At 43.4% G+C, this 25,582-nt stretch overlaps 1 pseudogene; it reads right to left on the reverse strand.

Annotated features, from left to right (window-relative positions):
• Positions 1-302: 302 nt before the first annotated feature.
• LOC125961084 (malignant T-cell-amplified sequence 2-like) lies at positions 303-9,819 on the reverse strand (annotated as a pseudogene).
• Positions 9,820-25,582: the final 15,763 nt, after the last annotated feature.

Below are 25,582 nucleotides of genomic sequence, written 5' to 3' on the forward strand. Positions count from 1 at the left end.
GTGACACACTGAGAATTCAGTCCCGTTTGTCTTCTCGCAGTACCACCAGCACACTGGCTGGGTCATGAAGCTCTTTCGGGAGAGTCATAGCCTGATGGCCAGGAGAGGACACAGGGGCAGCTGGTCTGCACTCTTTCCGAGCAAGGCGGCAACAGTTGTTTGTTTCTTGGGTTCTCTTTTCTGCATGTGTAGAATTTATTCAGCATAATCACAGGGGCATTGTAGTCATGATGTCACACACACACACAAACACAGATATTGCACCACATCCATGTGGAGCCCAAGTGCATTCCATCTGAGACTTACTTATATGCTTTTACATGCCACAGCCCACCTTTTATATAATACATGTTTCAATGCCAGTTGCTGTGTTGACTTTCTCAGCATCATCTGCAGACATCTTCACGACTGCAGCACCCAGAGCAAGCTGTTTTCCTTCTGCCTCAATTGCAACAATCCTATCTGCTGCAGCGGAGCAAAGCTTAGCTCCTCGAGAAGCTAAGTGTAGACACGTGATATCAACTCCTTTGAGTACAAATTTGATGGCTCCTTTATCCACCTGTTGGTGTGGAAAAAGGGTCTTTTTTTATCTCTTTCTGTGTGGAATAACCTTGGGGTTGGATAAAAAGACCCTCTCTTTTTCTAAATAGAATAACTCTCCAGTCACTGTAAAGATTTCTTTCTGTTCATAGCATACCACTCTTTTAACTGGTTCCTTCTTAGGCACGATTGGATGAAGCCATGGTTCAATGCCTGGGAATGGTTCTACTTGTTCTTAATACCCATCATAGCAAGTTTTCCACTGGATGTAGCTGAACACATTTTCTTTTTAATCAAATTTCTTGAACATGTTTCAAGGTGAAGGGGTGATGATAGGGAAGGGCTGGGAATGGCGAAAAATAGACTTAGCAAGGATCCCGCAGACCCCGTACACCTGGAAGGCAAAAGGGATGGTGGCAGCTGGGGTCGTTACTCACAGGTGATTCATCTGGCCGCACTTTTCCAGCTCTGGGGAAATCTCACTCCTTCTGCTCCTTCAACTACTTCCTCTGACTATTCATATGAGCACTGAGGCAATTTGGGGTGTTCTTTGGGGTTACCAATTTCTCCCTAGGGCTGGTAGCTGAAAGGGTGGAAGTTGAGCAGTAAGAAGCGACCAAGCACTCATTCTTGTTGCAAGAACAGGATGGAGGGGCGGCACCTGGTCTACACAGGGACGGTTGGCCATTTCTGCAGGCTCACAAGGGTCAGAAGAGTGTGGGCTTCAACGCTCAGGGGCATCCTCCTGAATTCCACTACAAAGTTAGGGTCCCTCTCACAGCGCTAACGTCCCACGGGCTAGCAGACCTCTGGTGAGTGGCTGACTAACCTCGTCTGGGACTTGGAGCCTGGCTACTTTAACTAATAAATTGTTGATGAAAATAATCTATAAACAATCTATAATAGGAATAGAAAAGCATCTTATTTGAGCCAAACTGTGGACTATAGCCTGGAAGACAACCCCTCAGATAGCTCTGAAGAACTGTCCCAGGTAAGCATAGTTTTCAGTACAATTTTATATATGGTCAGAACAAAGAACATTAAACAAGTCAGGGATACATTCCTTTAAGGTTTCAGGGAAAAAACAAAAACAAAACAAACAAACAAAAAGCAGATCAGTTCATACACAGCAAGTCAGCATGGCCTTGGCACCTGGGAAATGAGGCTTATTATTGAAGGAGCTTCAGCATGGGCATCCCAGGAAGGGAGGCATTTCATCTTTATTTTTAACATGGACATTCTTTACTTCTGGTCAATGCACTCTTTTCTTTAATAATTAAAGCAGAAGCACAATGTATGTTTGATAGGCCACACGCAGGCTATTCTAGTATGCATAACACCCAAGTTAACTCCTGTATAAGCCAGACGACGTCCCCATACCTCAATATGTGAAAATATCTTTATCAAAATCCTGGGTCTGGGTGGGGTTTCAGCTTTATCTACTTTCTTTCTACCCGGAAGGTCCTCTTCTTGTTTCGATGGTGACTAGCAATTACTACCCTGTCACTTGTGAGAGTTTGCACACCTGGACCATCGCCTATTCCAGACACTATGTGTGCCCCACCTGGCCCGTGGAGGGGTCCTTGCTACTTCCAACTATGGAGAAGTCTAGCTCCCAATTCCCCCTCATCACTGCTTTCCCCAGTCACAAGTCAGTTTCTCTGGAAGGGAATGTTAACATGGATTTTGGCAAGCAAAGTGAAAATTAGGTGTCAACCTCTGTGACAGGGCAGAGAGGGAGCAGGACTGGCCAGATGGCATAGTTGAGCAGGTGTCCGGCCCCGAGGAAGCCTTGGCTCAGCCCATAGGGGCTCTGAAGAATATGTGGCCATCACAGGTGTTGTAAGTGCCCCTCTGCACTTGACCATTGGGTGTGGCAGCCCTGAGAGGGTCCCATGCATGGGTGAGGCTGCCTGAGGGGATCTTGGCTGGAAGTTGCCTGTTGATAGCACTCCAGCAGCTGGGCAGTGAGTGTTTTCTGGGCCAGAGGTGTGGGTGGCACATCCGTGTGCACCCTGAGTGGTGCCCCATATATTAGAGATGAGTAAGTGGGGAACACGTTAGAGATATTTGTCTTGTCATCTTCACCCTGCTGCACCACCTAACATGCTACACTACCTGGTTCTGGTGGTAAACAGTCATGATGATTAAATTTCTTTAACTTCATTTTGAATTATTACTGTAAAATAGATTGTTTCCTTATATTTACTACATATTCTGGTAGCAAAGTCTCACTATTATCAGTAAAATGAGTTTAGGTTCATTGTGAGTTGTTACCCTGGAGGCTATTGAAATAATGAGGATTCTATTTTCTCACAATGTACAATCTAAGTAGATACACACTGTTGATGCTGGCACACAGAGGGGCACATCTGAGGGAATGTATTAAACAAACGTGACATTAAACACACTTTAGGTAAAGGCATCTTGGGGCCTTGGGCCAAATACCACTAAGGGTTGGAAGACTTCGAGTCAGCTCTGCACAGAAGTATCCAAAAATAGCCTGAAGATACTACACAAGGAAAGCCTATTCTTTAGTTTGTCATAATTCCATCACTGGGCAAGTCTTGGTGAGTCATTTGTTGTTGCTGTTTTTGTTGTTGTCGTTTTGGTTCTCCTTGCAATCTACTGGTGCCACTTGAGAAAAAATTTTCAGCTGGAGGAATTTTTCCTCAATCCCCTATCCCCAGATGACTAGTGGATGTAACTGGAGACATTCTGGGTTGTCACGCCTGAGGAGATGCTAGTGGGTAGAGGCCAGGGCTGCTGCTCAACATCACAGAACTCACGGGACATCTCCCACAGCGAAAAGTTATCCAATTCAGAATGTCGTTAATCCCCAGGTTGAGAAATCTTGCCCTAGAGCAAGAGCAAAGGGCTTAAACATCACAAAATGTGCCTTCTGAACTTTTTGAGCAGAGTATTGGACTAAAACCTCTATACAAAAAGTGAATAGACTTGTTGAGGTTAGTGCCACTGTGACAACTCTTGTGGAAAGTCACCCCCACGTGATACTGTACCTCTCATGAGCTTTCAGTGTAGTTGAGCTTTAAAAGCCTGACACAAGACTGGAACAACTTTGGTCTTTCTCACTTGGTCTATGCAAAACTCTAGGAGGAGAAGCTAAAAGGATCATATTATCAGGTGGAAAGCAACATGCAGATGAAACAAGCTGTGAGAGATTTAGCCCCCACCACAGGCAGTGAGGTCTCTGGAGCTCAGCTGCACTCACAAGCTGTGTGAAGCAGCTTAGGAGTAGATGCTTGTGCAGTATAACCTCCTTGTCCCCAATAAATATTCATTCAATGCCTGCTACATGCCAGACCGGAAATGTCACAGCCCAGTCTCAAGCAGCACTGCTGTAAGCCTGGACACTCAGGACGTGTTATAAGTTCTGTGATAGACACCAGAAGCAGCCTCAGTTGAGGAGAGCACAGAACACAGACTAGCCACTGCAGAGGATCTAATTTGTAAACCTTGCAGCTACAAGGGTCCTGCTCACGTGTGAAGCCAAAGAAGTGCCTGATGAATGGCTGATATCCTTACACTGAGTTTACCAAGAAAAGCTGCCCGTCTGGGGGGCTGAGAGAGCAGCCCCATGAAGAACATGGTAGAGCTGCCGCCACAGCTGCCTAGTCCCACCGCCCACACTGGGCCAGCTTCCTCACCTCACCTCTCACTTCGTTCATCTTTTTGGCTGAATGAATACATGTCTCTATTTGACTTTTCTCTGGCATTTCTCATTTTTCTGGGTGGTTAATCAATAACATTTTAAAAGTAGTCGGACAATTTTGACCATATTAGGTATTTTGCAGGTGTTTCTACCTCTAGTCCCTGTTTACTCTGCCATCTGCAATACAGTGACAGCTAATAAATTTCCCAGTGACCAATCTTTGCAAATCTGAGTAGAAATTAGAAACCTCTAAAGCTGTAGTAAATTGAGTGTATGAGAATAGGCTCAATGAAGTTCTGAATATATTTAGTCACGCCAACCTTATCAGGGGAGTTTTTTTCTTACTGTATTTTTGGGCTATATCTTAAAACAACGCACAGCCTGTGCTTAGGTGGCTAGCCTTAGCAAACTACAATAGGTGCTACCATGCACACCCGGGGAAAGTCAGAGTCGCCTTTAGTTGTCCTGCACATCCGACCACCTGGCGAGGGGAGAATAACAGCAGGGAAAGTCTCTAGTGACAGCAGGTACCCAGTTATCACAGCTCTAAAAGGAGGAAGATGGGGCAAGGCCAGCTCACTGGCTGCAGGGAAGGTGCTTACGACTGGCTGTGGCCCCCAGCCAACCTGATAGCAAGCCTGAGAGCCTCAATGAAGGGAAAGAAAAGAGAGACAGGAGGGAGGAGAACAGTGGGGGAGGGTTAAATTCACCTCCAGGTGTCAAAAAACAAGTGTCACAGCAGAGACTGGGGAGGAGAGGGTGTCAGGTGAGAGGAGCCAGTGAAGAAATACCTGGAGGACGCTTCCTCCCCTCTCCACTCCAGACGGGGTGCATGGGGCGGGCGACAGTGTTTGCATCCACTCCCCTCACTAAGAATGTGCGCTTCAAGCTGGTCTTGAGAACACACTTCATTCTTCACTGTGACTGCAGGTTGGGTCTTCTCTGCCCACCTCCCCCTCACATTTCCCTTTGCCCTGAAGTCTTCATTTTTTCAGGCAAACTGTCTGGCTCAGTGGGAAGAGCTGAGCACCCAGGAGGCAAATCCTGAGTCGCAGGTATAATATATGTTCATATTAATAGCTTATTTATATTTATTAATTTAATTTATTATAATAAAATAATACCATATAAATAAATGTACATATAATGTAAATAAAATGTTAAATATGATATACTAATATTATTTTAATATATCAACACTATATGTTCATATTAATCATACATAGGCTAATTTAGTTAGTGACATCCTTGGCATGAAGAAAAGCGAAGACTATAGAAATCAGAAGAACTGAGAACTTTGAAGATCTTTGAGAGAACTCCATGCCCACGATGTAAATGGAGAGAAGTATGTGAAGGGCTCCTGGCCAGGGCTGCTCACAGAGATATTCTAGGCTCCTTGTTTACTAGGTCAAGAGTGAATCAGGGTGCCCCAGATGTCTGGATAAAAGCAGGAGCCTAGGGTCCAGGGGCCAACCCCCGTGGACAATGCCTGTCCTTCTTTCACCACATTGCAGTGGCCCAGCCCGCCCGTGCATCACCTCCTCACTTACACTCCTGTGAACAAACGTTACCACTTCTCCTACACAATGAAGTGTGCGTGTTGCTGAAGAATTGGCACCTACCAAATAGTGATGAACATCTTAACACTACGGAGAGAGGGAGAAGGAGAGATAGATGGACAAATAGGTAAGCATGCCACAGTTTTAGACTATAATGTAAAATTTATGAAAATAGAAAGTAATGTTAAAACTCTTTAGCTCTCATGCTTCCCTGGGGACGCAGTGGTTGAGAGTCTGCCTGCCGATGCAGGGGATACGGGTTTGTGCTCCGGTCCGGAAGATCCCACATGCCGCAGAGCGGCTGGGCCCGTGAGCCATGGCCTCTGAGCCTGCACCTCCGGAGCCTGTGCTCCGCAACCGGAGAGGCCCCAAAAGTGAGAGGCCCAGGTAATGCAAAAAAAAAAAAAAAAAAAAAAAAAACCAAAAAAACCTCTGTAGCTCTCAGCTTTTATTTTTACCAATGGCTTCATTAAACAATTTATCAGTCATCTAAGTACAGTAGATTCTAAATCATAAAATAGGATTTTAATTTTGAAGTACTGTAGTTTTCTACATTACCAGAATGTACCTTCAAATCACCCAATGTCTTCTTAACCAAAGCAGACATTTGTTGTATATTCAAAGACCCTGTCAGAATGTTCCCAGGATGGTAGGGAGAAGTTTCCTGGAACATCGTCTGCGCTTCCCCTGTTGCCAGAAGTAAGAGTGTTTATTAGTTTTGAGAGAGCTTGGTGAACTGGTTCAGCTCCTACACATGCAGAAATTGCTTGTTGACCAACATTATCCACTAGGTTCAGCCTCCACTTGAATGTGCCCTAAATCCCGAGCCACTAAGCAGACCAAGAGCCTCGCCGTCCCATTACCCCCTCTGCTTCCACCCACCAGAGTCATGGGCTCACAGGATGCAGAATAGACTGGACTCTAGGCTGCTCGTCTCCCCCTACACTTCCCCACTCACAGGCCCAGAGAAACCAAGCTCTTTCCCCTGACTTAAGGAGGAAGAAGATCCAGCAACAGTGCCAGAAGAGGCACATGGGAGGGGCCCCTGCACTACCAGAGACCGTGCACTCGTCATGTAGGTTTGAGTGGAACATGGTAGCTGGAAGAAACTCAGGACCTGACACCTATGGGACTTCGCCTGTTGTACAGACTCAGAAACCGTCTGTGGGCTGTGCGAGCTGAGGAACGGTGGGGACACTTGGATGGACTGGAGGTAGAGGGGAGGGTTTTCCCTGTTGCAAAGCACAGGCTGTGGTCTTTCTGGGCTGGAAATATTGACAGCTCAGCACCTAATGGAGGGTGTTGGTTGGAGGTGTCCTGGTAGTAGAGTTTCTTAGGGAGGTGAGAGGAGATTCTGGGAGGATGCAAAACACCTCCGAGAGCCTTGGGCCACACATCCAGTCTTCTGACCCCAGCGGTGGAAGGTAGCAACTTCTTATATTTAAAGCTGTCCCAGGTCAGGACAGCCGATTTCCCAGGGCCTGAACAGTGAGAAATACAGGTGGGTGTTGCTAACGATGAGCAGTGTCCCTGAGCAGAGGACAGACAAGGGTTCCCGAGCAGCCAGAACAAAGGCTATTAAGTCAGCAAGACAGTCATGAAAGGGGTGAGGCAGACACCATGCTGGAACTCACAGCAATCTTTGCCCTTTTATAAGCCCCCACAGGGTGGTGAAGTTTTGGAAGAGGGAAGGGAAGATGGAGGACTGTGCGGGGCAGGCACACAGGTGAGCGTGCATGGAACATGTAGTACATCTTAGTTCCTTAAAGGGTTTTTATTGAGAAAATAAGGACAGGTCCATGAGGCAGCCCTGAAATATGGATGGTCTAGAAAGTCATTTACTTTTTTCTTGTCAAGCTTTACCTCTTCCGGGTGGAAAGAGAAAAAGAGAAAGAAAGGAAGGAAGGCAGAAAAGAATGACAAGATGTCCCTAAGTTTTCACTGGTTCTCCTCCATAGGGGCCTGGCAGGGACCTCAGCAGAATATGCCCTCAGGAGACAAGCACTGTACCTCATGTGACCCGAGGATGACTGCAGGTCCCAGGGCACTGCTTACTTGTCCCAAGCACAAGAACTTGCCTGGGGGCAGCTGCCCTCTTCACTAGAGTCTCTCAGTGTCTGGAGTTCTTTTTGCTACAATGAGGGGGACTAATACTGGGGTCATGGTCATGATGGATGACGTTGGGGTTTCCAAGGAAGGGCAGCATGGCTGGGCTTGTGTCCTCTGGGCCTACTGGAAGCTCCAGGTGAGTGGGGGTATGCTGGGGCCAGGCAGGGAAGCAGTACTTAATGTTAGTCAACTGTAGACTTTAAATGGTTAAAATTGAAAATATATATTTTACAAAAAAAAAAAAACCTCCAAAAACGCTGGTGGCATGTGAATGTACGTAAAATCTTATGGCTTAAAAAGAAAAATTCTTAGGCCAAACGAAGGAGTACAATACTGATACATTCTAAAACATGTGCCTCAAAATCATGATATTCAGTATAAGAAGCCAGACATAAAGGGCACATATTGTATGATTCCAGTCACATGAAATATTGAGAATAGGCATATCCGTGGAGACAGAAAACACATTTGTGGTGTCCACGGCCTGAGCATAGGTGGAATAGAAGAGACTAATAGGGATGGGGTTTCTTTTTGAGGTGATTAAATGTTCTGTTATTAGTGCCGATGGTTGCACAACTTTGTGACTAGATTATCAATCACTAAATTCTACACTTTTTGAAGGGTGAATTTTATGGTATGTGAATTATGTCTCAACTTAAAAAATGGTGATTTTTAAAATAACATGGGAAACATTATCATGAGTTTTATTTGCTTCCTGCCATCCTAAGCTCTGTAGATATGAAAAAAGACACACACACACCCCAAATGAGAACAAGCACTATTTACTCAGAACTTTTCTATAGAGCATGGGAGTCAGCCACCACCACTCACACCCGGCTGAGACTCAGGGCACATAAGAGTGGGGACACTTTCTGGGGGCAAAAAAAGGAAACCATGTCCTCCCGAGAGCTTGTGATGCAGGGAGGCTTGAGAGAAACTGATAGGAAGAGGGGCGTCTTACGTGATTACTTAGGGGGACATATTTGGCCTTCCCCACATTTGGTTCTACATGGAAAGGACTGAAAATTTCGAAGCTGTGAGTCACTGACCAAGTCCTGACCCTTGGGTCCTATTGCTGCAGAGGTTGGAGTCTGGTTTTCCAGATTGGTTGCTGCAGTGTGTGGGGCAGGGCCTTGTGGCTGGAGGGAGAGTTTCCCAGGCTTCCAGGTGGATTTAGAAAATTCTGCATCCCAAAACCCTCCTTCATCATCTTCAAGCAATCAGATACTCTGTGGATAAAGAAACTTGAATCAATGTTTTTAAAATTAACTGCAAACAGAATTATAAATGACTAATGTACAATATAATGACATACTAAAAGGCAAATATCAATAGAAGAATCAAACAGAATTTTATAAATTCCTTCCAAGAAATGAATATGTTCAATTAAAATCACACACTCCTGAACTTCAGTATTTGGTAGTACATATTTGTGTGAAAAGAATTTTCAAATATGAAATATGTAAACCAGGCAAAATCTCCTTATAAGTCAGCATTAACAACTGAAATTTTGATGATAGGAACCTGTAATAAGCTAAATGGCATCCCCCTTGCAAAAGAATTACATTTTTCTCATTAGCAGACTTGTATCACAAAAAATTGTACTAAATATATTTTAAATTTCATAAAGATAAACATTTTGTGGAAAAAAACTGCAAACGATAGTAATTTTTACAGTAATGTGAATTTACTGTAAATCTTAGGATTTCTTATTTCACTAATGTTCACATTGTAGTGAATCTCACAGCAAAAAGAATTTCAATTCATTGAATTTTTTTCTTGCCCCAATACCGAAATCTGGCCATCTGGTTGACCTTGCCGCTGCAGACGCCAAGTGACGTGCAACTGGTGTGAACCTCAACAGGAAGTATCCAGATCGCACACGGGCGAAGGCTCACCGCCACACCGATGACACCCGTTCTCGACCCAGGACACCATCGATCCCATTTCTTGCCCTGGGGGGTCCTCCCTTCTGCCCGCACGTCTGTAGGCCGTTCACTGTCTGCAGAGCTTCTTCAGAGAAGCTACCGACAACAATGCCCACCGAGGACCGCGGCCAGACTCGTGTTTCCTCCCGACCATCACGGATGCCCCGGCCAGTCCGTTTCCCAAAGAGAAATGACTACGACTTAGGATCACCGAAGCCTAGGAGGAACAGCCTCCCCTCCATGAGCGCCCTACACGCTTGCCCTCGACAGTCGGCGGTGAGGGGACCTGAACAGGTTGTAAACGCAAGGGCCACGCTGACGAGGCGACCAAGGAGTGGGGACGGGAGGTCCCTGCGTAGCCGTCGTTTCAATCTGGCGGGTGGCTCCCGTCTGTTGAGCCGCATCCCGTGCCCCTTCCTCGGGGCAAGAACCGCCCCCGTGACCGCCTCTCCTGTGGCCCGGAGAAAGTGAAGTGGACCCGTTGAGCAGCTCCACCGCCTCGACAGCACAGGGATGTACCCGGGCCCCCAAGGCGGCGAGGACGCAGCGACGGATCGTTCCACACGGAGTACGACGTCGGGCACGGACATCCTCTCCTGGTTGCGCGTAGAAGGGTAGGAGGTCTCGGCGGGCCAAGGGGCATCAGGGAGTGCTGGTCGACCGGCGCAGACCTCCCCCTAAAACTTCGAGGGAGCTCAGTGTTGGCCCCACAGCACACTTCTCTCCACATTCAATCTCCTGTAAGACAGGACGCGCCCACCACTCCGCACCCCCGGGATGGTCGCCGCCTGCGTCGCCGGCCTTCCGGAACTCTGGCCTGCGCCTGGCGGGCGAGTCACATCCCTCGCGAAGGTCGCCAAAGCTCAGGAGGGAAGGGACAATATAAAAGCGGCCGCCAGGTGGCTCCCGACAACGGGCTCGTACGTCAGCGTGATGGATTCTGATCGCTGGCCGGCGAGGGATCAGCTCCGACCGCCCAAACGCTCGAGATCGTCTCGGGCCGTCCGCCTAGGAGCTACCTGTCGGTTAGGCTCGCCTGGCACGACGTGACCCCAGCAGCGGGCGGGGCTGGGAAGATTTGGGCAGGAGGCTGCCGCGAAGGAGATGCGCTCCTCACGCTAATGTGGAGAATTCTGCAGTCAGAACCCTGACTCAGAAGACTTGGGTTCCCTTAGTGCCCAGCCTGTTACCTCCTTATCAGGAGACCTTAGCAATTCACTTGGTTGCTCCAATTATCTCTGCCCACCCTACACCTGTGCAGCTCTTCTCTCCATGAGTCTAGAGCTGCTTTCCCAAAGAAGACATCCCCATGCCATTGCAGGTAGGAGCCAAGGAGAAAACTGCACATTTGCAGCTGGACCTATTACATAAATTTTATGTATCCAACACAGGAAGATACAAGACTGAGAGGGTCTTATCCCTTTAGCACCACATGAGCATAGTTTTCATGAAACAGTGATGCACACTCGGCAAGTTCAGGGGTGTCAGGAAGAAGAAACAAACACACACACGCACACACACACGCACACACGCACACACACACGCACACACACACACACACACACATCCTCGGGTCTAATAGGAACACTTACCAGGGCTGGCAATGGTGGGAGCAGAAAGCCCATTGTTCCCACCTCTGGGGTTCCCTGGGCTAGAATCCCAGCTCATTCAGGCAGATCTTGGTTGTTTTACTGATGTATCTGTGTGGGAGTGAGGTCTTGGAGCTCCCCAGACTGTCATTTGCTGTCCAGTGCTCTACACTTTGTTCTATGTACTATGCCCCTTCTCCTCCATACACAGTCACAATTAAGAAAATAAGAATCTGCAGACATTGCATTCAACTTTCTAATTTGAATGAAGGTTAACAACACAAAGGAACAGAGTTATGTGAATAACTTTGCTAAGGAACTTACATTTATCTTTATAAAACTATCAAAATGTTTATGAGTAGTCTGTAGAAAGTTAAACATTTTAAAATTAGGAAAAAGAATTGATTCTTTATTGCTATCTCTCACCAAGCCTCCATTCACCCCAGCACCTATAACACAGGACTCACCTGATGAAACGCCTGCTCCCGACTGACGTAGAGATTTCTGTTCTGAGTCATTCTCTATCCCCTGTGTTCACCGCATTCCTAAGTCCACTGCAGCCAGTAACATGATGAAGGAGGCCACTGAGCCCAACGGATGACCTTTATAAAAAGAGAAGGTAAAAACCTCTCCCGTCTTCTGTGAGGTCACAGCCTTAATGAGACTAGAGCAAGTGAAAGTAAATGTTGGGAAAGAGAGTGTTTCTACATTGGTCCCTGACCTGCCATATCCCTAAAAGGGTGGTGAACATAACTGACGTTAATATTTCCTGGGTGCACTTAGGAGATCTGGACCCAAAGTAGAAACCTGACCACTTGGCAAAAGATGGATCAATTCAGGAATCAAAATAATTTTTTTTTCTCACCTGTTGTTTCATTATCAGGAACTCTGCCACCATCGGCGCTCCTCTGCATCCTTATGCAGGGACAATCCGGAAATCAAGCAGATAAATCTGAAGAAAGAGAAAACAGCCATGAGGACCCAGCCTTTCAGAGTATTGTTAGATATATCAGGCATCAATCCCCAACCACTCAGCTGGGAGTGACCCCTGCCACCTTACCCACAGGCATGCGCAGACAGAAGGAACGCTTTTTCCTCCCATGGTCAAGAACAAGGCTGCATTGGCTACTCGGCATGTAGGGAGAATATAATATCCCCATTTTGCAGAAAATAATGCAAGTTATGGGGTGTTATACTTTGATTCGACTTACTGTTCAGAGTTATTAGTTTATTAATATTCAGTTCCTAGGATTAACACTAATTCCCAGGTAACCCTTATCATGGTCTCCTAGAGAGTCCTGTCTCCACAGCAAGGACACCTCTCGCAATATTCTTATTTAATAATTCTTGGTGAAAGGCACCATCATTTGTTCTCCAACACCCATTACAGGTCTTTAGTACCCCTGTTGCACCCACCACCACCCCGGATGCCCTTGCCCTTAGTCACCTTGGTTCTTCCCCATGTGGGAATCAGTAACATCAGAGACTCAACCCTAGCTCTGCCCTCCATGTCCTTGGCCATGTGGCCAGGAGATTTTCTATCAATTTAATGGAGGATGGAACAATCTGAGGACCCATGTCTTTTGACATTACATGTCAAACACTAACCTGGGCTTCAATGAAAAGGTAATTGATTAAACATAGCTCATGGATATAGTGTTTGAAACATAAAGAAGATCTAAAACTTAATCAGAAAACTATGACCAGTGAGGGTTTACCAGATAGAAATTCTGTGTGAATTCAGCAAAGTAACATGACCTGTGAATGTAACTAACATGGGGAGATTTTCAATGAAGACCATCACTGAGGAAGCCGCCTAGAAGTCACATGTAGAGAAATGACAGAATGATTATTATGTGAGCAATTTTTAACGCCTCTCTTTCCTTGTCAATAGCAGGGATTTCATGCTGGAGAAGAGCCCACTGAATGCAATGAATATGAGGACATGTCACATACAACAACCTTAACTCCACGTGTGTTACACGTTCAGCCCGAATGGGAGAGACTTCAGCCGTTATTCATCACTGAATTAACATAAGCTAATTATACTAGAGGGAAACCATGCAGATCTCAGAATGTGGAAGGTTTTTAGTCACCCTCCAACCTTAGACAACATGAGAGAGTGCACTCTGGAGTGACTCTTGCAAATGTCCTGAACGTGGGAAATAATTCAGCTGAAGCCTCGCATTTATACACCAACAGCTCACACTGGAGAAGACGAACCTTATAAAGGTAATGCAGCGAGAGAGCTGACTTTTATTCACACCAATAGACTCACACGGGAGAGAAGCCCTATGTTTGGAATGACTGTGGAAGAGCTTACAGTGACCATCCAACGCTTCAATAACATGAGCACATTCACACAGGAGAGAAACCACAAGGAATATCATTTATGTGAGAAAACACTTAGTCAAAGCCATAACCTTAGTCATGGGGTAGAATTCACATTAATGAGAAAGCCTACAAATGCAATGAATGTGGAAAAGCCTTTAAACGCAGCTCTCACGCTTATACGCACTAGAAAACTCACAGGAGAGCCACCCTATGTCTGGAATCCATGTGGTGCAGCCTTTACCCAGAGCTCCCACTTTTATAAACACCAGCGAATTCATACTAAGTAGAAACCCTGTGTCTGTAATCAAGGATACTGAGCCTTCAGCCAGAAATTATCCCTTTTAAACCACCAGGAAAGTCATGTGGAGAGAAACCCTGACCCTGTAATCATGGTGGAAGAGCCTTCAGTTGGAGCTCCAGCTTCAGAATACACAGAGAACTCAGAGTGGACTGCATCCCTGAAACAGTAGAGAAGACATCCCAAGGTTTACTACGAGGAGAGCCCTCTAGGGGTAAACAATCTAATCACTGCTGTAGAAGAAATCCGATGAAATGAATGCTACAGTTCCATTAGTCATGGAGTCATTAGACATGAGAGGGTTCACACTGAAAAAATAGTCTCAGTGTAACGAAGGAAGGACATTATTCAGTGATTCCTCATTCCTGACTGAACAAGAAAGTGCTCACACTGAGGAGGTGTCAATTCTAAAGACAATGTGGAAAATCTTTCACTTGCTATTCATCAGAAAACTCATAGTGGGAAAATAGTCTATAAAGAATGTGTTAGCATGCAATTGAGTCAATAATTCAGTCCTTCAGCAATTGTCTTATTATTAAATATACAGTATAAAGATGTAGATGGTGAAGGGGTTTGAGAAGTGCTGAAAGCAATATTCAGTATCAAGTAAGAAGAAACGAAGCAAACCTGCTTCAGTAGATCAGAATTTGCAAATACATAAGTGCTACTGAGTGGGTATGTGTCATTCAAAATCATGAAATATTGTGATAAGTATGAATGAATCCATTTTCTGTTAATACTCTGTCCCTGTTGATCAGTTAGACACTTTCTGACTTTATAAAATTATAGTCATAATTACAAAGACTGGGATCAATCAGGAAACAACGATGAATGTTAACTGAAAATGTAAAACATAGTATGATGTGTGTTAACTCGTACATTAGGGTCCAAATATCCTTATATGCATTCCGGATGAATGGCTTCAAGAGTAAATACACACATACTTTGTGATTAACCTCTGCTGCTTCAATTAATTCTATTACTTAACGTTCATTTACTATTTCTCGTATGACTTAAAACAATGTATACATTAATTATATTTAAAGAAAGGTGAATAATTGTGGGTACATGGACAGGAAGAACTCAAGAATTCAGAGTCAGATGGTGGTTTAATCCCTACATAGCATTTTGTAACCAAGGGTTTCTTTGTTTTGTCCAAGAAGAACAGATAGATATCTTCAGGACTGAGAAGGTGAAAGATCTTTGCAGACATAAAAAGAGTTCTACTTTAAGAATGTATTAGAACATTGAGCGGTGCATATACTAAATCATGTAAACACAAAGGAGATCCCTCACAGAGCCATTGGTAAGTCTACCTTTAAAGCTTTACTCTTTGATGTAGAAAAATGGTACTAAAAAAAGTTCCGGGAGAAAGATCACCATAGAGACAACGTCTATTTTGTCAATTAAACCTTCAAGAAGGCTAGCTAGGGAGAGCGTACAGGCTGCATGATGAGTTCTGGACCTTTTTCAGTTCAATTTCTTTTTCTTTGTTGGCCAAAACATTCGTTACACCCTGAGGTCCATTGAAGTCTAATGGGTTGAGAAATGGTATTCTAGGGCCTATAAAGCCCATCATGGGGACTTTCCTAGCATTCCAGAGGTTAAGACTTCAACTTCCAATGCAGGGAGTGTGGGTTCGATCCCTGGTCGGGGAGCTAAGATTTCACATGGCTCGCAGCCAAAAAACCAAAACATAAAACGGTAACAATATTGTAACAAATTGTATAAAAATCTTTTAAAATTGTCCACATGAAAAAAAATCATAAAAAATTCCTTTAAAAATCCCATGATGTTAGCTGCAACATTACTGTGTGTACGTGCATCTGAGTGCACACACACACACCCATGCAAGGGAGTGACACTGTAACAACCATCTGATCAAAAGGGAAAATGCCATTTAGGAATTATTAGCATAAAGGATTCATGCAGGAGAAAAATAAGCTAAATCACCCTGTTCGTTCATTTATAAACTTTTCAATTATTAAATATTTAAAGAGAACTTCCAACATTTCAGAACCTGGATTGTTATGATGATTAAACTGTAAATAGCAGAATGCCTTTCTCTTCATAGAACTCTATATTCTAACGCAGGCAATAAGAATAAATTGCAAAACAAAATTTCTAACATTTTAAAAAAGACATGTTCATGCATTGTATAGTCACAAAATATCACTACTGGTCTACAATAAAAAGTTGGCACTTCATAAAATAAAATTGACATTTAAAACAGTCTCAATTCTGGAACTTTGAAAAGTTATATATTTTTAGAAATACTGGTCAGTAAAAATATTTTACAAAATTCTTAATTTTGGAAAACCTTCTCTACATGAATTGGGGAGAGCAAAGCTAGGTTTCCTGTCTTAAGAACCAGGTTTGCTCTTCTCTATATTCCAAAATAAGTATTTTTTCAATTTTTAGAATTCAAAACTATATGTTTGAAAATCAGTAACGATTTTTATAAGGATAAAAATTCTCCTGTACGTGCCTGTTAAAATTCCTTTCATTATCCATTTTATTCAAAATTCAACCGGATACCATTTTAAAGGATAACAGACAAGAGGATTGCTATCTTGCTCTTTATATTGGGCTCTTAATTTCTTTCTAATTTTTTTGATAACCCAAAGTAATGCAAAATAACACATTATTATCATAAAATCTAGAATTTCCCAGTGTGTTCTGTAGTGTATATAGTCCCAATGCGATTATATACACTATTGGTAAATTTGAAGTTAAATGTATTCCTAAATACAAAATAAAATCTAAAAATGCATTTACCTATATGTTTCATTATGCAATAATGCCCTTTTAAGAAAGAAATGGCTTACCAGATGCAAGAATACCTGGAAGTTGCATAATATGTTTTTATATTTAATAACAGAAAATAAGGTAATAAGTGATTTTTTTGTTGTTATACATTTTTATATTCTTATGTAAATTACATATTCATTGTTTCATCAATGTGAGTGTTTTCTGGTTTATTTTACTCCAGTGTGAATTATAGTGCATTAACTCTTGATAGTTTTCTATTAGAAAATGATTCTTGATGAAATTCTCCGTGATCAATTAACTTTGGTAAACACTGTCACAGGCAAGAGATGTCGCCAAACCAAAAATTAAAGTAAATACTTTTATGGCTTACAATGTTCTATTTTGAGGCTCAGAAATATCTAGCAGTTTATGCAGTTGATGCTAATTTGTGTGGGTGCTAGGTTTTAGTTACACTAATTTGTGATTATTTCTGAGATGAAAATAAAAAATATCTGCAGGTGGATTCCTTTCCTCAGTGCAGGAATAATTGTGAATTAGTGTTTATTCTAACTGAGATTACTGAGAGTAATTTAACATATTTACATCTACCTAAAGTTTGTTTCCAGGGAGAAAATTCGCTAAAAGTTTAACTGTTTTAAAAGTATAAATCCCAGCATATGAGTTTGAAAAAATTTTTTTTTCCCGCTTTTCTAGAGCAGGGGTTGGCAAACTTGTGTAAAGCACCAGAGAGTAAATATTTTAGATTCGTCATAGGATGTCTGTTATTTCTACACATCTCAGTCATTGTACCCAAAATGCAGCTACAGTAAAACGTAAATAAAGGAGTATAAATGTGTTTCAATAAAACATTATTTATTGACAAGGAAATTTGAATGCTATATAATTTTTGTGGGTTGCAAATAATGTTTTTATGAATTATTTTCAGCCATTTAAATATATAAAAACCACTCTTAGTTTGCAGTTCCTACCAGCACAAGCTGGGTGTGGAATTTGGCCGATGGGATGTAGGATGCAATGGCCTGTTCTCTCGAATTACAGTGCAAACATCCCTCCTTGGAGACCAGCATTCCAAAACGAATTGATTGTACTAGCCCTCCGCCAGAAAATATGAAAACTACAATCAAAACAAAAAACAAGTTACCAAAATCTACCCAAGATGGGAGGGGACTTATTCCTCCCCCAGAGTGCCCCCCCCTACTCATGTATGGTCCCCTCCTCTTGGCGTCCCCAGCCACCAGCAGTGAGTGAGACTGTCCTGACCCTGTGCTCTCTGTCTGGCCGCATGCATGGAACCAAAGAGTTCCGAGCAATAGTTATTTGCTGGGCACAGATCCTCATCCATCAATTCACCACTAACTTCTGTGGCTCCCAGAGGGACAGAAAGCCGCCTTTCCAGCCCCACCCCTGGCTTGGAGTCCAGCCGCTACGGGTCCACCTTCTCTGAGGGCTAATGGCCAGAGTCTGACAGCTGTTGTGGGTTCTGTGCACCCAAATGTGGTTGTGGCAGTGACCTGCTTTTCAACCTCACGGCCAACACCAGCGGATGACTCTGACAGTTCAAGTCACCAAATATCTTATTTTGGTAGGGGACAGAACATCTTCTACAAAACATTTATAAAGAACATTTCTGTTGCCCAGGATGGGAGATCTGGGCCCTTTCACACCAGAGACAAAGATCAAAGAAGTAGCACGCGGGGTGCTCTGTGTAGTTGACCCCAGCGCTGTTGTTCCAGTGCCGACCCTGCGCGCAACGTGCAGCCAGCGAAGCGGCCCGGCGCTGCGTCCTTCGGCTATTAAGCTACAGACCGGGAAGCACGTGGAGCCAGAAGTGGAAGCGGCCCGGTATCCCGGGGCCGGCCAGGAAAACCCGACGGCGCCTCTGGCGTCAGTGTCTCCACGGCTCCGCCTGCAGCTCGGCCGGCAGGTCCGGGAAGGAGCGACCGTGTTTCGGGCGGAGCACACGACAGCGCTCCGGGCTGGGGCGGCGATTGCGGCTGGGTCCATCCCCGCACGATCTCCCGCCCCCCTCGCTGAAGTCGCAGGTGCTGGATGCGTGGCGGGAGACCTGGAGGCGGCTAGGAGAGGGGCGTGGCGGCCTGCAGGCCCAGGAGACTGTCCCGCTCCTCTGCGCTCAGGGGAAGCGGCAGCCATGGGAGCACCACGGGCGGTAGAGCGGGTCCTCGGCCCGGCAGAGGGCTTCTCACCGGCCGAGATGAGCCCCCCGTGGCCGGAACCGCACCTGCTTCCCTCCCTAGGAGCACATCCCAGCCCGCTGTCTCTCCCGTCGCCGAGGGAACTTGGGGTCGGAGGACGGAGAGAAGGGGCGCGATCCCAGCATATCCTCTGGCACCCGGAGGCTGCCTCGTCCTCCGCAGACAGGGGCCTGTCCCTGAGCTTGGCGGCGGGGCCCAGGGCCTCAGACGCGCCGATGCCCTGGCCCTTCCCCAAGCAGAGGACCCGGTGCTTATTTTGAAATGTATAGTAATTCCAAATTACTCTGTTGTGTAACAAGAAGTAACATAGTGTTGTAGATCAGTTATATTTCAACAGCCAACCAACAAGCAAACAAACTCATCCAATAACAGTCCAATTTGTGGTCCACAGAGGCAGGGCATGGGAAGGGGAGGGACTGGATGAAGGTGGCCCAAACTGCAAGCGTCCAGCCGAAAAATAGATGAAGTACCAGGGATGCAATATAGCACATGATAGAGATAATAAATACTTCTCTCTCCTACATATAAAACTGGTTAAGAGAATAAATTATAAGTGTTCCCATTACAAGAAGAACACATTTTTCTATTTCGCTAATTTTGTATCTATATGAGATGATGAATGTTCACTAAATTTAGTGTGATAATCATTTCATAACATATGTAAGTCAAATCATTATGCACTGTAAAGTTACTCTGTGCTCTATGTCAGTAATATCTCAGTAAAACTGGAAGAAGATAAATGAATAAATAAAATGGTGCCCCATTGAATCTCAATTAAAATGGATTCTAAATGGAATTTTAGTGGGCATGTGCAGCAGTTTTTGTATTCTAATAAAAAACATTTTTGATTTTCAAAAGTTAATTTAAATTAACTGTTGAAAATGAACACTTAATCTAAATGCTTATTTCATAATATTTTGAACAATTATCTTGGCTGTTAGAAATGGAAATCTATCTTTATTCTTCCCAAATCTTGCAGAATAGCTTTTCAAAGGTTCAGAATTTTGTAAAATATTTTTTTAAAGCCCAGTCTTTTTGACAATTTTTGACCTTCCAAAGTTCTATCATGACACTGTTATAATCTCAATTTTATTTTTTAAAGTGGCAACCTTTCTTTGTAAATAGTAGCAAACATTTTGTAGTTACACAATTTGCAAACCCTTATGTATGTTTGATTTTCAATATCAGAAATTTTATATTGCAGTGTATTTGAATTGACTGCGTTAGAATGTAGAGTTCTACGAAGATAGGAACATTGTATTATTTACAATTTAGTCCTCATAACAAGCCAAGTTCTGAAATCCTGGAAGCTTTCAGTAAATATTTGTTAATAATTGAAAATTTGATAAGTTAATGACTAAGCTATCTTGGATGCTCTCTCTCCTGATGACACATTTATACCATTGATTCCAGACTCACATTTTCTCTTTAGGATCAGATGGATGCTATATGCTCTCTCCCTTGCTTGCACGTTTGTGTGTGTGCGTGTGCATGTACACAGACAGGAGCACAGACACACAAATGTTGCAGGCAACATCCCATGCTTTATAGCCCCCTACAATACCATGTTTTCAACCATTAGACATCCGTGGACTCTAGGGTTATAATGAATGTTTTTAGACGAACAAAGTAAAAGCAATGTATCTGAAGAGGAGCCCGACCTTATCAGGAAGCCCCTACCTTCTCCAAATCTGAAAATTGAACTCTCCATGTCTGCAATGATTTATTTTATTTTATCTTACCTTATTTTATTTATTGGGGGTATAGTTGTTTTACAATATTGTGTTTCTGGAATGATCTCCCACCTTCTTGATTCTGACATATCTATCTGTTCTAAGAGGGTGAAAAACATTTTGGATAAAAAATTCTGTTGCAGGAATAAATCCCTGCCTGACTGAATTCTTGGAATTTTCATGGCCGTGTCCACAAATTCTCTAGGACTAGGACACTTGTGAAAAATTAAATTTATTTGTAACGCAATTTTACGTCACGAGAGGCACATTAATAGAAAATATAAATGGAATAGAATAATTGAAGCACCAGATTTTACAGTGTTTTGAGACAGAGGCATTCTCACCTTGTGAGTTCATCAGTGTGAATAAAAGTTAAGGCTCTGCTGAAGTGTGTACCACATTTATCACATTAAGGGTTCTCTCCAGTGTGAGTTTCTGGTGTATTTAAATATGAGGCTCCAGCTAAACTATCTGCCACGTTTATAACATATATAGGGGTTCACTACAGGGTGAGTTTTCTCATGTCATCTAAGGTTACAGCTTTGTCTACAAGCCTTCCCACATTGATGAGACCTGCATGGTTTCACTCCAGTCTAAATTATCTTATGTTAATTCAATGATGAATAAAGGCTGAAGGCTCTTCCAAATTGATTGCAAGCATAGGGTTTCTGTCCTGTGAGAGGTCACTCATGTGGCGTGATAGTTGAGTTCTATGTGAAATCTCCTCATATTTGTTACATTCAGTGGGCTTTTCTCCAGTGTGAAGTCTCTGCTATTGATAAGGAAAGGAAAGACTGTTAAAAGTTTGCTCACATAAAATTCATTTCTATACTTCTCTACACATGAATTCTAGGCTGCTCCCTCAGTGATGGTCTCCACTAGCTACCCACCCCACCATGTTACTTATATTCACATAGAGTCTCACTTTGCTGAATTCATATACATTTTTCTAACTTGTAGCCTCTCACTGCCATTGTTTTCTGATTAAGTTTTCGGTCTTCTTTATTTTTCAAACACTATATACCTGAGCTACATTTAAGCAACTGCCCTTTTGAAACTCAAGGTACAGTTTGTTTTGGGGGAAAAATGGTTCCAAATGAAAACTATTCAAAAGCCTCTGCCGGGCCAGCGTTTAAGTCCACTTTCAGTCAGGTGGTTGGGCTGAATTCCTCTTACCCTAAGATCATGTCTCTAATGTGGACAGCGGGGTTTATCCCCATAAACTTACTATTGACCTTCAGATAAATGGCTTCTTCCTGAAGCTACTGTCTGTGAACATTTTTAAAATGTTTATCTTTAACACAGAGAAAAAGTATGAAATGGAGCAATATATAAGAAATTCGAAACATATTATAGGATATTGACAATTAGAATATATCTTGAAGGGTAAAACAAACGAAAAATAAAATGGGTGGGATGTTGGCGAGATAAAGATGAGGAAAAGCACCGAAAGGGAGGGATTGAAACGATGGGTGCTGCGTTGACGTTTAGCACCAGTAGCCACAGAGCCATCCTTTCCTCTAAGGCCAAGGAATATGCAGAAGGTTAGATTAATAAGATTGATAGGTTCACAGAATTGTGACACCATCGGAGGGATTTTTCCACATTGACTTCAACAAGATTCCAGAGACATTTCACTCAAAGAAACCTGCAATTGACATTACCCCAGTTCTGGATGAAGTTCACAGTCACATGTCTTGAAAGTCACTGATTCCTAAAAACATGCAGGACATTCTGGTTCAGGCTGCCCCATTTCCCCAAATGTCCAAAGGTGATGGTCGAGGGTGATAGTACTGAGAAAAGGCAGCTGTGTGTATCAAAAGCTCAAACCTGTTTGACGTCAAGTCCAATGTTCCTCTGGGCTGACTTGGCGTATGCCTTTCAAGTGCATCACAGAGATGGGCACACTCTGAATACAGAGTGACTTTCATGGCAAAGGAGCATCACATGAGGGGTAGTGTGAAATAACCTGCACAGTCCACAATAGAATGTTAATTGTGAGCTGACTGGCAATTAAAAAATGTGTACTTGGGAATTCATAAGTATCCCTGCTCCCCACTACTTTCAGATAAATCTACAGATTAGCACAAGACAGGCAATGTACATGTTCCACCACTTATCAGCAGTGACTACAGGCAAAGTATTCCCCAATAAAAACCTCACTGTTCTCATGTGGGAAATACCTCAATAACCTCTCAAGAGAGTTGAGTGATTAAATGAGCTGACATGACATGTTTGAACATAACAAAATCCAATAAATAAAAGCTACAGGTGAATTAGTCACTAAAAAGTCAGAGAGCATTGATGCAATGTCCACCATTTTGTGTAAGTGAACAGAATGTATATACAACTTGGGGTCCGCAGTTGCTGCCTACCTAACCTCAACACAGAGCATGCATTCATCACCAGATATGAGGACAGACGGGCTCAACTTTACAAGCCAGCGGTCCCGGAGTTGCCAAACTGTAAGATGATCCCCAACTGACCTTTCCTGTGGGTTGAGGTCCCTCTTTCCCTCCTCGTTTCCTGGGACCTCACCACTTTGACTATCATGGTCTCTCCTGTAGCTTCCTCCTGTCTTCCCTGTTCAGAGACTAATCAGAGACTCTCGATGGTTCAGGCCTCTCCAGGGCTTCACATATCGCCACAGTTTTCTAAGTGTTCCTCTACCTACTATATCCTACTCAATGTACCAATTAAGGAAAAAATGCTTTCTGTAAAGTGCTTCCAGTTTCTGAACAAAGGTACCTAAACAGGGGGGAAATGGCTGGTTTGGAACAAGAGTGAAAGGGCATATTTTGTTGTGACTTTTTGGAGTTTTCAAAATAGTCAATTGTATTCTCAGAAAATAGATTAAAAATTGGAAAAACAAAGAAAGAAAAAGCAAAATGGGCTCCACTGTCCTCTCTGGGCCAGTCCTGCTGAAGGGCTTCTTCTCTTTCCCCGGCCCCCTCAGCCCTGCATATCCATCTAGCCAGCATCTCTGACCCTAGACGTATTGATCTCACCTGTGCACACACCTCCTCCCCTTCCAGACCTTGAACTTCTGCTCTTGCTCATCCTTCCACTTGTGTCCATCACATGACAGAGCTCACTGCATTGCAGACTCGCTTATGGATTGAGTCACACCCCCGTCAACCCATGACTGAGCGGAGAGAAATATAACCTCTCATGTGCCCTCTTTACCAACACAGCCTTTATGGAGTCTGGAGCACGTCGGTATAAATGTTGGAAAAGAGACGGTTGCTGTATTAGCTCTTGCCCTACTCCACGATCCTCACAGAGATGCCAGACGACAGGACTAGTGCTCAGAGCCTTGACTCGCACCAGGATACACTTAGAGCACTCAGTCCAAGTGGTGACACCTTTCTATCCACCGGAAAGAGAGTTACCACTTCAGGAGAAAGAGCAGGTCCCCACTCACCTGGGGACACATTGCCAAGAACTCAGCTGCTAGTATTCTCTCTCAGAGACACTGTTTACTCTAAGCAGGAAAACCCAAGGAAAGAGAAGAAAGACATGAGACTTGAATCCTATCTAGAGTTTTCAGACCTAACAGTCATGAAGCCATAAGCCTTTACCTGGGAGTGAACAACCACCCCACCTGCAAATGTGAACTGGCCTATGAGAAAAGAGGAGTAATCTTGTTTCCCACGGTCAAACTAAGAAGGCTTTGGCTACTGCTTCTCATAAGGGAAATATTAGTATCCCAAATTTATTTATTAGGAAATAAAAATCAAAGAGTTTTTAAAGGTAATTAACCCATGATATTCCAAGTTAATAGTCAGTTTCCTCCCTCGCCCCAAATGCTAGGAGAACCTCCAGTGCACTGACCCCACTCTCCTAACATGTGTCCCAACCGTCTTCATTTTTATTCCAAATTAATCAAATCAAGTAATTTCAACATATAGTTATGAAGACCAACAATTTCCATATTCCTCTTTCCATATTCCTTCCAAATTCATCACAGTTGCTGGTCAAGATTCCAATCTTGGAGGGCTCCAAGTACCTGCTTCTTCCATGACTGAATCTAACTAGGATATTAAATCTGGTGGGGTTTGCAAATCTCCCAACATCTTTCAAATATCCCTGGACATTGTACTATATCTAGATGATTCAGTCTTATTCTATGTCTCACAAATATTTCAGACATTCTCCATATCTTTTGATTTTTAATCATTCTCAGTACTTTTGCCACTTTCCACAAAGGGACCACCTTCTACTAGACAGATTAATCAGATAATTTGAGGAAATTCTTCAGCTCACTGTCACAAAATCTACAAATATTCCTCACGGTTTATTCCCAAGCCCATAGTAAGAATTGAAGAATCATCTCTTCCTTGGCCAAGCACAATTTCTCCAATTGTATTCTTTTCTCTCCTGCCTCCCTGGAAACTTCATGTAATTGATTATAATTTAATTATTATTTACCTTGGTATTAAAATACAGATGCTCTAAAACCCTAAAAATATCTTCCTTCAATGTTTGATATCATCAAACAACACCAGTCCTTATATAAAGCCACACAAAACCCACAGCTTGATGGGCTGTTTGTAGGTTAAACATATTTATATAAAGACTAATCCTCCAGCTGCAATTCTCTTCCCAGAACTGGCCACAATTCACAAAACAGTGAGACCTCCGGCCAAGGCATCAAGACTGCTTTTGGAGGTTTTTAGAATATTAGCAAATTAAAGGAATCTCTTATAATTTCCTTACATGTATCTAAGTAGTTAACGTGTTGAGAAGGAAAAGTTTGTGTTAGGGAAGTTGTTCCTTGATTAGATTTATCCTGATTGGCATCCAGATTAAAGGAGTTCTTTCTTTATGATTA

This window comes from Orcinus orca, chromosome 14 (genome assembly GCF_937001465.1).
Source record: "Orcinus orca chromosome 14, mOrcOrc1.1, whole genome shotgun sequence".
Classification (NCBI taxonomy): domain Eukaryota; kingdom Metazoa; phylum Chordata; class Mammalia; order Artiodactyla; family Delphinidae; genus Orcinus; species Orcinus orca.